The sequence below is a fragment of the Phascolarctos cinereus genome, unplaced genomic scaffold (assembly GCF_003287225.1).
Source record: "Phascolarctos cinereus isolate Bilbo 61053 unplaced genomic scaffold, phaCin_HiC Scaffold_4;HRSCAF=312, whole genome shotgun sequence".
In the NCBI taxonomy this organism is placed as follows: Eukaryota; Metazoa; Chordata; class Mammalia; order Diprotodontia; family Phascolarctidae; genus Phascolarctos; species Phascolarctos cinereus.
Window position 1 is genome coordinate 556,580,297 of NW_027555847.1, and position 14,213 is coordinate 556,594,509.

A 14,213-nucleotide genomic window follows, 5' to 3' on the forward strand; every position below is an offset into this window, starting at 1 on the left:
GTCCCAGGATCTGCTTCTCTTCATAGCTGGCTCTCTTCTCTGTTGCCAGGTGTCATGCTTTCTCCCTCAGGTGTATAACTCTCTCTATCTGTGTCTATCTGAAGGTTGTGTCTCTGCCCTACCTAGATGCACCATATCCTACTGTTCCACCAGCTCCCCTTCAAAACTATACGGTTGATGTTGATATGGAAAAGAAATCCTGCCCCACCCCATCCCTCAGTCTATTTATTCCAATATTTTCTGGGTGACAATCTCTTTGATATTTAAAGCTCCCAGGAACATGCCTAATTTGTTTGCTCACTCAAGCACCTTGTTGCCTTCTTGACGCAATCAAAGGGATTTTATACCTTGTTAACACATTAAAAACTCATAATATGTGACTATATCCTGTGAGTACATAAACTCAGCCTGAGGGAACTCACTAATACCTTCCATTCCTTACACAGTTTATTTTTACTAGATTTGACCCAATGTTTTAGTTTATTAAAATCTTTTTGGATTCTGACTATGCCATTCAGTGGATTAGCTAACCCTCTCAGTTTTATTGGCATCTGCAAATTTGATGAGCGTGCCCTTTCTGCCTGGCATAGATCCCTAGGAAACTCCATTAAAGACTTCCTAATCAAATCATCAATGGATGGGGCCATTTGATCACTTCTGAATCAACTTAACTGAGTTCTCATTTAGCCCATCTCTCTATATTTACACAAAAATAACAAAAGAGACATTTCTAAATTCTTTGCCAAAATCCCAGTACACTATAGCTATAGCATTTGCTTGATTAATCAGTCTAGAAACCCTGTCAAACATGGAAATGACATTATTCTGGTATGAAACTATTTTAGCTCTTAGATGTTCTGGATGTTCACTCACTATCTGTTTAATGATAAATATAATTATAATAAATTGTATTATTAATAAAATAATAAATATATATAAAAGACTAAAACAAGAATGTCCAAGTTCTTTGCTCCATAATTTTCAGATTGTATTCTTTTCCCCCTCTCTGAAAATCAATACTGTGCCTTTTCTAATCCTATAGGACCTCTCTCCTTTCCCATGGTCAGTGTAGGACTGAGCCCTAAGTATAAGCTTTCATAGAGTTTACATTCTACTGGAGAGATACTAAGTAATTTGCAGAGGGAATGCATAATAACAGCAAAAGGGACTGGGGAGGGTTTCCCAGAGGACATATCAATGAGCCTTGAAGGAAAGTCAGAATTCTAAAAGATGAAGATGAAAAAGGAGGGCCTTCCAAGAGATAGCCAGATTTTTAGGATCTTTAGGATAGACTGGAGAATAGGAAATTTGGGTGTAGGAAATTTTTGAAAGGAATAGTTAAGAAAAGAAATGACAAGGCCTGAACCAGGGTCATGGACTGTGACTGGAGAATACGGCTTGGACATAGGGGACCCAGACTCCACAGAATGGATCTGAGACACCAAGGAAGGATCTGCACAGGCCCAAGGTGGGTACCAAAGGGACTGCTTGGCCCCAGATTGCAGAATAGGGGTAACTGGCAAATGTTCTACTGAGACAGATTTTATCTCTCAACATAAGAGAATACTTCCTAAAAATTAGAGGTGTCCAGAAATGTAAAGGCCTACACTGAGAGCTAATAGATTCTCTATTATTAGACGTCTTCAGGAAGATGGTACATGTGTGCTTGTCAGAGACACTGTAGGAAGAATTTTTACTTAGGTTTGAGTTGGGTTAGATGGACTCTAAGATCCCCTTTCACTCCCTGAGACTGTACTGTACACTCAGGGTTAAGTGATTATATGGAAACAACAGAAATGAGCATGCTTCTCAACTGTGCCAGGCCACGTTTGCAAAGCAAACCAGAAAAATTTCCATGATGCTTGATAATGTGGCAGATTTTAAGAGAAGTATTAGGCATCTGTAGTCTCCCCACTCCATGTGATGAAGCACAACACAGTGGAAATTACCCATAGACCACTGAACAAATGCATTATTGCCGTCTGGGGACTTCTATTGGCCTTTGTAGTTAAAAAGTACATACTTCATTAATTTCTCTTTTCCTTGTGAAAAAAGCAACCAACAGCCAGCATAGGACCCAGAGTTATAAATGGTATAAGATAAAGGAGACTTTAAACAATCTTTGAGGACTTTATTATGTTCTTTAGTCCTACACTTGCTTTCTGCTGAATAGACTTTCATAAAAAGACTTTTGCTGGACCAAGGTTGTGAGACTCAAGCCATCGTGACTCCATTTTGAGTTTTTTTGGTGAAGATACTGAACTGGTTTGCCATTTCCTTCTCCAACTCATTTTACAGATGAGGAAACTGAAGTAAATAGGATTAAGTGACTTGCTCAGGGTCACACAGCTGATAAGTGTCTGAAGCTGCCTTTGAACTCGGGTCCTCCTGACTTCAGGCCTGGCACTCTACCCACTAGGCTAACTAGCTGCCCAAGAAGACCTCTGCAATGTGTGACTATTTAATGCAGGACAGTATCATTGGAATGTAACAATGCTGATTCCCCTGTACCACTTCCAAATATAGGTAGTGAGTTCTCCTTCACTGAAGGTGTTCAAGCAGAGAGCGGATGGGTATTTTTTTTTAGGACACTGAAGAGGGAATTCATACACTGAGCAAAAAGCTAGACTAAAGGATTTATTAAGTCCCTTTTAGGTATTGGATTCTAGGGTTTTATTAACCATTATTCTACCTCTCCTACTCTTGCTGTTAGTACTCCTCTCCCATAGTAACTTTTTTTCCTCCTATAACTTCCGTTAGTGCCTACCCTCATCTGACATACCTCCCCACTTCTGAGCTTTAATGCCAATTACATGCCTGGCTTTAGGGATCAAGAGAATCAATGAATGCCAAAACACTTTCCCCAGTGTGTGTACACACACATACTTGCGCATATACGTATATGTATACATACGTTGTAAGTATGTTATTTTCAATTGCAAGAGTATGTTATTTCATTAAATTGTGAACTCTCAGATGGCAAGATTTGTGCCAGCCCACTTTTTACTTCAGTGTACACATTTGGACACTTGGGAAATACATGTTAAATTAGTCTAGTAAAAGAACATTGGACTTGGGTTTAAAGCAGGAGACTCAGATTAATGGTTCTAACCACTAACTTACTGTATGATGTTAAGCAAATAACTTCTCTAAGCCTTGGTTTCTTCATTTACAAAATGGGCGCAATAGTACCTATTTCCCACTTATTTTACAACGTTGGTCCATGGATAAAAGTGAAGAATTTTTCATTGGATGTGAGGAAAATACTGGATGTGGAACGGCTTAGGGGGTATATGAAACACTTATACAAACACACGTTATTATTAATAGTAGGCTTTGAAAACTGGGAGATTTGTGCTATCCTGTTGGGGACTGACTGTAAGGTTATTTAAAGGTACCAATGCTCAGCAGGGAAAGGGATTTGGGAAATGAGAATTTAGTTTTATTTCTGAAAACTCCCTTTTTCTCATGCAGAAATGCTAATGGTAGACCACGCTGAAAATATAGCATTCTGCATTTGTGAAAGAATATTGTTCATTTTTAGGGAAAAAAAGCACTATTAACTAAAAAGGCAAGGTCTCCCTGGAGTTGTGGCAACATGCAACAGCTTCGTTTATGAATCAATGTAGCTCAGGTTCAAGTGGTCTAATTTCCTGAAAACCACTCTATGGCATTAGGTTTCCAGAGGGGTGTAAAAGCCTGTAGCGTATTTATTCACAGTTATAATGAAATGAAAAGGGAAAAGAATTGTAGAGGAATTATTCTCTGAGAGGGCAAGTCACATTTTTTTAATTTGTCTTTTTTTTTTCCCTAAAGGAACTACTCATATAAAGGTGGGCAGACCTGCTAACAAGCACTCTGACTCATGAGATCCTTGCAAACAATGCTGCGTACAGGCTGGAATCCTCTACTTTTATTAACAGGCCCCTCTCCCAAGGCATCTACTAATAAATGCTGAAATTGGGGAAAAGGTTTGTAGGATACTCCCGCAATGTCCTCTGACACCCACAATAGTGGTTTCACTTTTTTTTTTCTGTCTCTCAGTGACAGGAGCTATACTGTTTCCCTGTTTGTTCAACAAAAGTACGAAGGAGAGCTGAGCTCCCAGTCAGCACACTTTAGCTTGAAGAGGAACTGGCAACACAAAGTTGATTTCTTTCAGAGAATCGTGGGAGTACAAAGAAAAAATGGCACCCAGACACAGGGAGAGCCCTAACCTCAAAGCAGGAGCAATTTCAGAGCTGTATATGTATACAGATGAAAAGAACACTTTAATTTAGGATGAAACACCTGAATTATTTTGCAAAGAAAGGAGTCCCTAAAAATTCTTCAGTAAGCAGGAAGGTGAAAACAATATCCAATATTTTTTCTACCCTTTGAAATAAGTAATTCCTTTGCTTTTTATGTTAGATAATTCTTAATTGAAATTTTCTTTAAACAAAAAGTAAATTGAACTTGAACTCTTAAAGAGTCTTGATTTTAATTTATTTCTCAAACAAAATAAATCAACAAGCTGTCAGAAGGTAATTGTGGATAAATGTGCATTTAACACAATTTCTTTAAAAAAACCTCTAGGCCTTGAGCTGTAATTATTAAGGCTTTAAATGTCTCCAATGACATTAACTACATAACATAATTTGGAGCACAGGAATGGAGTAACCTAAAGTCTGTTTATTGATGCATTGTTCAAAATAATTCAGTCAATAAAACTCTGTACAACATATCATTCTGAAACAACTGTGGTAGTTTTCTTAAACTTATCACCTTTCTACTTCTAATACTGCAAAGATCTATGATTTCCTCCTTGTGGCTCTGCCCTCCACTGATGGAGATTACAATCTCTCCTTGCTACCTCTATCAAGAGAAGGTCTTGAGGAGTAGCTGTGAACAAATTAAGTTATCACCTGGTATCCAGCCTCCTGGTGATGAAGCTTTCCAGACTCAGCTGGGTTGGTCCTTGGATGACAGATGCACAATTTGTCAGCAGGGCCTTACTTGACACCTTTCCAGCTTGGTGGGATCTCCCAGACCTTAACTTATGTTGACATAGCTGGGATCAGCTTCTACAACACATAGAAGCATCAGAGTTGGATATTAGTGGAAGCAACAAACTTCAGTTTTGAATTCTATCCTATTAACAAAGGATCCAGGGCACAACGACCACAAGCAAAAGTCTTTTGCCTATAATTCATATTTTGAAGAAATGTTTATAAGCATTTATAAACTTCAACACACTATAATAATTATTTCTAGAATTTAATAGGGGCTATATGGGAATGTTAAGTCAGCTATAAAGTTCACTAATACTGTTTCCAATTTATCTTAAATACAGAAGGTTCTTGACTGGCTGATTTGGAAATATCTTTGATCAGTGACATGAGAAGTGAAAACATGGAAATGTTTCATTCCATCCTACCAAACTGATATTTTCTTTTTTATTAATTTTTTGTGCTTCTTTTTTTCTTTTTTATTTTAATATAAATTTGTTTATTTTTAGTTTTCAACATTTACTTCCACAAGATTTTGAGTTCCAAATTTTCACCCCATCTCACCCCTCCCCCACCCCAAGATGGCATGCATTCTAAATACTCCTTCTTCTAGTCTGCCCTCTCTTCTGTCTCTCCCCCCTTCTCTTATCCCCTTCCCCTTCTATTTTCCTGTAGGGCAGGATAGACATCTGTACCCCATTTCCTGTATTTCTTATTTCCCAGTTGCATGTGAAAACACTTTTTTAAACATGTGTTTTTAAAACTTTTGGTTCCAGATTTTCTCCCTTCCTCCCTCCCCACTCACCATCATTGAAAAGGCAAGCAACTCAATATAGGTTGTACATGTGTAGTTATGCAAAACGTTTCCATAGTAGACATGTTATGAAAAACTATTTCCCTTAATCCTATCCTGCCCCCGATTTATTCTATTCTTTCTTTTGAGCCTGTCCCTCCTCAGAAGTATTTGCTTCTGATTACCCCCTTTCCCAATCTGCCCTCCTCTCTATCATCCCCCTGCTCTCTTGTCTCCTTCTCCCCCTATTTTCCTGTAGGGTAAGACAGATTTCCATACGCAATTGAATGTGTATGTTATTCCCTCCTTAAGCCAAAACCTATGAAAATAAGATTAACTCATTCCTTCTCACCTTCCACCATTTCCCCTCCACTGTAACAGCTTTTCTTTTCTGCTTTTTTTTGTGAGATAATTTACCCCGTACTACCTCTCCCTTTCTTCTTCTCCTAGTATAATCCTCTCTCATCCCTTAATTTTATTCTCCAGATATGACCCCTTCATCTTCAACTCACCCTGTGCCCTCTGTCTCTATCTATCTATCTATCTATCTATCTATCTATCTATCTATCTATCTATCTATCTATACATACATATAATTTTTTCCCTCCAACTACCCTAATACTGACAAAGGTCTCATGAGTTATAAATATCATCTTTCCATGCAGGAATGCAAACAGTTCAACCTTAATAAGTTTCTTACGATTTCTCTTTCCTATTTACCTCTTCATATTCCACTTGAGTCTTGTACTTGAAAGTCAAATTTTCTATTCAGCTCTGGTCTTTTCATCAAGAATGCTTGAAAGTCCTCTATATCATTGAATGACCATTTTTTTCCCCCTGAAGGATTATACTCAGTTTTGCTGGGTAGGTGATTCTTGGTTGTAATCCTATCTCCTTTGCCCTCTGGAATATTATATTCCATGCCCTATGGTCTTTCAATGTAGAAGCTGCTAAGTCTTGTGTTATCCTGATTGTGTTTCCACAATGCTTGAATTGTTTATTTCTGGCAGCTTGTAATATTTTCTCCTTGACCTGGGAACTCTGGAATTTGGCTATAATATTCCTAGGAGTTTTCCTTTGGGGATCTCTTTCAGGAGGAGATCTGTGGATTCTTTCAATTTCTATTTTGCCTTCTGGTTGTAGAATATCAGGGCAGTTTTCCTTTATAATTTCTTGAAAGATGATGTCTAGGCTCTTTTTTTGATTATGGCTTTTAGATAGTCCAATAATTTTTTAAATTATCTCTCCTGGATCTATTTTCCAGGTCAGTTGTTTTTCCAGTGAGATATTTCACATTGTCTTCTATTTTTTCATTCTTTTGGATTTGTTTTACAGTGTCTTGATTTCTCATAAAGTCACTAGCTTCCAATTGCTCTATTCTAATTTTTAAGGAAGTGTTTTCTTCAGTAATCTTTTGGACTTCTTTTCCCATTTGGCCAATCCAAACTGATATTTTCAAAGAACAAATCTATGTCACTCCCCCACTTAAGAAGCTTCAGGGACTCTCTGTTTTCTCTAGGATAAAGGGAAAAAACCCCAACAACTCCTGCCTGACATTTGTCCTCTACAATGGTGCCAACCTGCCTTCTCAGACTTATCTTACATCATTCCCTTACATACACTCTATGGTACAGCCAAACCAACATATATAACATTTTATCTCCTATCTCTCTGCCTTCCTCTCCTTCCTCACCTCCACCTCTTGAAATCCCTAGCTGTACTTCAAGGCTCAGCTCTAGTGACTTTCTCAAACATCCCATCCAGTTTTAGCACTCTTCCCACCTAGCCTGAAATTCTTTTGAATTTATGTGTATGTAGTTGTGCATGTTATTCTCCATCTTCTCCCCACCTAGAATTTAAAGTCCTTGAAAGAAAGAACTCTTTTCACTTTTGCCTTTGTATCCCCAGCATCTCCCATAGAACCAGGCACATAGTAGGTGCTTAATAAGTGCTTGTTGAATTCAACAGGCTCAACGTGTGAGCATTTAAAACAAAAACCAAAAGAGCTACTTTGTGTAAAAACACAGATAGGGCTACCATGTAGAAGCTGAATTATGTGACAAAATGAAGATTTATGCAATGTGGTCAGAGATGGTTTTATTACTTTATTTTCTTTTGCTAAGTGAGGTGAAATTTGGTGCCCCTCATGAGAAATTAACAGCCATAGTCAGAGTGAGGAACTGCGTGGGAAGGTGTTGTGTGAGGCTCCCAATTTTCTTCTATCACTGATTTTCAGTCTTTACCTACCAATCTTCCCTGCATTTTCACAAACAGAGGTTGCTAGCTGTGCAAAGGAGTCTAGCAGCTTTTAAATCTAGACAAATATTCCCAGGAGACTGGGACAGGAATGAGCTTCCTGAGCAGAGACTGCCATTACATTTATTTGTATGTTGCTACAAAAGAATCTGTATCTCATACAAAGTTATTGACCTCTACTTTAACACCTTGCTGCTAACTAGCTGAGTATAACCATGAGTGCATATGTTTAAAACTGGGACTCTTCTATCACAGCTGTTGAAAAATAGCTATTGCTGTTGTTCAGCTGTGATTAACTCTTCATGACCCCATCTGGGGTTTTCTTTGCAAAGATACTGGAGTTGTCTGTGATTTCCTTCTCCAGCTCATTTTACAGATGAGGAAACTGAGGCAAAGAGGGTTAAGTGATGTGCCCAGGGTCACACAACTGGTAAGTTTCTGAGGACAGATTTGAACTTAGGTCTTTCTGACTCCAACTATCCATTGTGCCATCTTGGTTTTTCATTAGGTACCACGTTATGTGTGGTATCCCAGAAAGAAATGATGAGGGAAATAGAAAACCTAAGTTGTAACCTGAACTCTTCCCTTAATTATCAGCATGTCCTTAGTCAAATATCAACACATTATGTTGGGGAAATTTTTCAGCTGTAGGGTCAATAAAAGTCTGTTTAGCAATCTACTCTTCTATTTTTCATTCTGCTTTATTGAAGATTATATCTGATTTTCAGTCTGGTTGTTAGGTTCAACCTGTTGGGTTCTATGGGAATGTTATATCAAGGATAAAAGTATAACAGAACACAAGGTCTGGAACTCAGGACTATTACATATGGCTCTGACACTCCTCAGAGGACTTGGGTTCCATAATTAAATGGATCTAAAGGCTAAGCCTCCAACAGTTGCCATAAGGATGTTACCCATTTAATGAGTAGCCTCCTGCCCCAATATAACTGACACTGCTAGTAGGATTCCAAATATTCTGACGTATTTGACTTTCATATGGAGAAGAGGACACAATGTTCAATCAACCCCCAATGCATTAAGAAGTGCAGCATGTGACATATTTCAGAAATAAAAAACTGGAAGCAAATGCATCCCATCCCAGTCCTACTCTCAGCTCTTCCATTTCTGTCAGCCTAGCATGGTATCCTATATTTCAGACAGAAGCAAAACTGCTACTCAGTTCCATGGCTAGCTATTTAAGGCGCCTAACACAGCAGGACAAATGTGCACAAGTCCACACAGTATGACAGAAGGAATTAAAAATGTATTTACCATCTGCTGGTAGTTTCCTTGCTGGGCTCCCTTCCTTTCCTGCAGCCACAAATAGGGTCTTCAATTCTCTTTCCAACTTCGGAGAGTAAGCTTCTTTTTCCCCACATCTCTGGAAGATCCATTTTGTTTGACTGCCTAAATGGCTGACAGTGATAGTCAAAAGAGGATAGGTCCTTTTTTTTTTTCTTAAACATTTCTGCTTCTAGGACAACAGTTTTTAACCTTGGTATGTGTCTGTCATGAATCCCTTTGGCAGTTTGAGGAAGCCCCTGGACCCCTTCTCAGAATAATGCCTTTAAATACATAAAATAAAATATATAGGATAACAAAATAAACTAATTATATTGAAATAGTCATCAAAATATATTTATTTTTAAAAGCAGGTTGACAGACCCCTGGTTAAGAACCCATGTTCTTGGGCCAATTTCCTAAAAATGAAAAACCATTGGGATTAGTGCCTAGCACTTGGTTAGCTACTCTTCAGCTGTACAGATCTTTGGTTTTCATTGCTAATACTAAGTCATAGCATGGTCATCAAAATTTACTTCAAAAAATCACTAGAGACTTTGGGTAAAGACTAACACAAAATAAGCATTATGTTTTCAGGAAGGTTTAAAAACTGGCTGGACCTTGCCGTATCATGGTGGACCAGATGGGAGTCAGGCTTCTCCCAGGAGAAAAGAAGATCAGGACTGCAATAATGGATTTAAAGCCTTAGACTTTCCCTGCCAAAAAATAGACAGAATAAAGATGATGAGCCAGAGGCATGGTTGAGAAGCTTGGAGGAAAGCTGGTATGATGATCCAAGATCATTTGGGTCACATAGAAACTTACTTCTCAGTGGGAAACTGACTTTATTTGATGATATGCGTACCACTCCAAAGTAAACCATGAAACTGGGGACAGATATTAAGTGTAGTATTTTCTCTCCTAAGAAAATGGTGATAAATGATAACAGCTAGCATTTATATGGGCATTTTAAGGTTTGCAAAGTGCTTTACAAATATTATCTCATTTTATCCTCAGAAAAACCCTCTGAAGTAGATACTAAAGGAGAGAGAGAAAATAAATTTGTTAATTTAAAAAAAAATAGAGAGATGGGGGAATGTTACAGATGTCAGGTGTTGCATGAATTATCCATGAAAGACAGGTATTACTGCTAGCCTCATTTTACAGATGAGGAAACTGAAATAGACAGAGGTTAAGTAACTTGTCCAGAGTCACCCAGCTCCTAAGTATAGGAGGCCAGCATTGAATTCAGGTTTTCTGGATTCCAGGTCCAGTGATCTGTGTTGTCTTATTAATTCTTAATTACTTTAAACAGTTTGTTTTAATCAGTTAATATCGGTTAGTACTTAAGAGCTTTCAATGTGGATGGAAATAGATCATTTTTAGAAAGATGCAAGGCATGCATAACCTATATATAACTACTTGCCATCTCAGGGAGGAGGGAGGGATAGAATTTGGAACTCAAAGCATTAAATAAAAATGTTTTAAAAAGTAAAAAATGGCATTTAAAGAAAGATGCAGGGTACCAACTGAAGCTGAACTACCTCTTCTTCCTTTCTTCTCACAAGATAGATGTATTACTCATTTGATATTTTTTTCTTTTGAGTGAAGTGGGAAGGATGGTCCAGAATTATAATCTTATTATCTATGTGAAGGCACTCTGAGTGCATAAATTCCCTCCACTGATGCAATGTTGTCTCAACATACATAGTCTGAGTTACCATTAAGAAGTCAAACATCTTGCTCACGGGCACACAGATAGTACAGCAGCAACAGAACTTGAACCCATCTTCTTGACTCCAAAGTTGGCACTCTATGCACTATGACAGGCTGCCTTTCTGCCTGACTGGTTCCTTATGTTTTCTTAAGTCAGGGAAGGTAAGATTTAGATATCCTCATCAGCATTTCCTGGAAACTGAGTCTGGGTGGGTATGATGCTCTCATCAGCTCAACCCTTACTGGCATCAGAAGCATCACCTCAAAAAATGTTAAATGGAGTAGATAATAACGTCAATTTAGTTGGAAGTTAGATTTGTTTCAGATAAGCTTCTTATGAAATAATCATAAGACAATAATGAGCTAATTATTCAGGATTCATGGCACCTTCCAACTAGTAGCTTCTCAGTGAATGTTTTAATGGATCATTGGAGTGGTCTTCCATCCAAATAGCCCCCTAAATGGTAGGTAGATAGGGTGGAATTGACTCCCTGTATTACTTCCAGGTGTGAGACTAAAGACTTTTCTTATTTCTTTGAGGAAGTCTTCTTGGGACAGGTGGGCTCTGAATCATGTCTATGACATTCAACAAATACTTGGTGACTGCTTACTGTTTATAAAGAAGTACTGTGTTAGCAGATTGCCATATGTTGAGGACACATTCTAGAGAAGAATGCATAAATCAGTATAATACAAAGAAGAATGGGATGAATGAATGTGTGAAGTGAGTGAAACCAGAACAATTTATACAATAACATCAATATTGTAAAAGTGAACAATTTTGAGGACTTTTATAAACTTAGGAATAATGAAATAAGTAGGACCAGGAGAATAATAACACTATAAAAATAAACAACTTCAAAATCCATAGGAACTATGATCAATAAAATGATCTTTCATGATTTCAGAGGACCAATGATAAAACATGCTATCCATCCAGAGATGAGGCAGAATCAAGATTCAGAATACACACACACACACACACGTACATGTGCCATTTAGGGAAATTGTTTTGATCGATTGCATATTTGTTACTAGAAATTTGTTTTTTTAATTTTTTTTGTCTTGTCAAGTGAATTATGGTAGGGAGTGGTGAGGAAAGGGAAAGGGAAAGAATGAGCATTTATGTAATGCCTACTACATACCAGACACTGTGCTAAGAGCCTTTACAAATATCTCATTCAATCCTCACAACACCCTGTGAAGTAGGTGCAAAGGGGGGGGGTAGAGAAAACAAATTTGTTAATTTAAAAAAATAGAGAGGGGGGAAGTGTTACAGATGTGAAATGTTGCATGCACTTTCAGATGAGTTTTTGGTATTATTTTTACTTAACTGTTTTACTTTGTTACAAGAGACCTCTCAAAGTGGGAAGCAAGTGTAAATGTAATGTAAAAAAAACAAAACATCAGTAAAACTTTTTAAAAAGCGTTTAATAAACACTATGTGCCAAGCACTGTGCTGAGTACTGGAGAAACAAATATAACAGCAAGCTAGTCCTTGACCTCAGGAAGCTTATGTTATACTAGGGGAAGTAACACATATAAGAGTGGTAGCCAGGGGAGGGCTGCTCATTTTAGGAAGTAAGAGAAAAGGTAAGTGGAGCCATAAGGGAGTCACCTGACATTCATTTTCAAAAGCAATGTTAATATTAATTTCATTACTGTGTCTAGAGCAAAAGGTATAAAGCTGGGCCTGAGGATAGAATTTGGGCAGAGGCAGTGGGAAAGAGATGGCTGAAGTGTATGGTTGGATAAGATGTGAAGCATATTCAGGGGATGGCTAGATAGAGCTGGCCATGTATATCTACACTGGCTGGTTCACCAATCAGGAAAACATGGTCCCAGAGTAATGGTTCCAAGGGATGAGCTAATCAAATCATCCAGAGCAAGATCCCAGGGAAAAACTATACTAATGGGCAAAACAGGTGTCAAGGAAATAGTTAGGGGGGGTAGTTGGGTAAGATGTGAATGACTAGATGTACAAATGATGGAGTTGTAAATTGGTCCAACCATTCTAGAAAGCATTTTGAAATTGTGCTAAGAAAGCAAAAGAAAAAAATATGGAGGGAGTTCCCTCAATGTTAAGTTCCCTTTAACGCAGAGATTCTGCAGTTAGGCGTATATCCCAAGAAGGTCAATGATACAAAGAAAGGTCACATATGTACAAAAAATATTTGTAGAAGCATATTTGTAGTAGCAAAGAAGAGTAAACAAAATAGGTCTTATCAATTAGTGAATAGCTAAAAATGATATGGTACATGAGTATAATGGACTATTATTGTGTTCTAAGAAATGATAAATATGATGAATACAGAGAAGCATGGAAAGATTCATATGGACTAAAGTACACAGACCCAGGAAAAATATAAATAATTATTACAATATAAATGGAAAGAACAACAACAAAAAAGTGAAAACTGAATACATAAGATCATAATGACTAAATTACACGTAATGAAAAAACTAAACTAAAAATGGGCCCCTCAGAAGCAATAAGAAAAGTTACTTTCCCCACTTTCTAAGGGCACAAGAAAGACAGCTTGTAAAATTTAAAAAAAAAAGAGAGAGAACTTCATTAGGGGGAAGAGTTAGGGGACATCCAAATAAAAAGGTTTTTGTTTTTTTTTTAAAGTCAATCAGTCCCCAGTTGTGTTGTTCAAAACAGAATTTCTCAGACTGTGTTTGGTAAAAATCCTTATGTTTCTATTAGAATTCTTAAAAATATGTATGTGTAGCTGGTGTTCCTGATAGCTTTTTATAGGCACGCAGAGTAGGATGATGTGTAGGCACATACAGCCCGTCACGTGTCACCTGGGAACACTCACCAAGCGTACACCTTATCTCCCTCACTGTGACATATGTAACAAAATGAGAATGAAAATAAGTTTAAATTGTTCCAATTTTTTTTCCAAAATGTCTACTTATACTTCACTAAAGGTGTATCCCATACTGCTAGACCTGTCACATCAAGACCAACATGTTCAACCATCAATGTATTTCAAAAACAAGAAGTGGTCCATAGTCAGGTTTTGTTGGGCAATCCCTTGCTATGAACTGACCAAATCTTCCTTCGTCCTCACTCCTTTCCTTCCTTCCTCCCTCTCTCCCTTCAGTCTTTCTCTCTCTCTTTCTTTCCTCCCTCCCTCTTTCTTCCTTTCTCTCTTCCTTCCTTCCCTTCT

The 14,213-nt window shown here is 37.8% G+C and overlaps 1 long non-coding RNA gene across 1 annotated transcript in view; it reads right to left on the minus strand.

The window, feature by feature from the left end:
* Positions 1-14,213, minus strand: part of LOC110208695 (uncharacterized) — a 205,561-nt gene that overhangs the window by 168,425 nt on the left and 22,923 nt on the right. Inside the window, exons 2-3 of the long non-coding RNA XR_013485735.1 lie at positions 9,310-9,452; positions 4,905-5,063 (exon numbers count right to left, since the gene is read on the minus strand). This is a non-coding gene — a long non-coding RNA (uncharacterized LOC110208695). The remainder of the gene's footprint in view (positions 1-4,904; positions 5,064-9,309; positions 9,453-14,213) is intronic.